Consider the following 335-nt stretch of genomic DNA (forward strand, 5'->3'; position numbering starts at 1 on the left):
CAATTTTTTAAAATTAAACACTATCTAAAGATTTGCATCGAAGCGTTTTTTTTTGATAGTGATTTTAATCACTGTCAGATATCATTATACTTGATCCAACTATGCCACGTCACCACTGTGCCGCGACCCCCCTGTGCTGGGTTTTTTTATAGATAGTCTTTAATATAATACGTTCAAGGGATGATTCAAACTGTAATGCACCTTACTTTATAAAGGAATTTATTGATTCAGATGTACTACACGGATACGTCTCCATTAGTGATGGGAAAAAATAACAGTAACAGTGATTTATAACAGTTATTGCTTGAGTATCAATAACAAGCTGTTACTCGGAA

Source organism: Daktulosphaira vitifoliae, unplaced genomic scaffold (assembly GCF_025091365.1).
Source record: "Daktulosphaira vitifoliae isolate Bord-2020 unplaced genomic scaffold, ASM2509136v1 Scaffold_1, whole genome shotgun sequence".
Lineage (NCBI taxonomy): Eukaryota > Metazoa > Arthropoda > Insecta > Hemiptera > Phylloxeridae > Daktulosphaira > Daktulosphaira vitifoliae.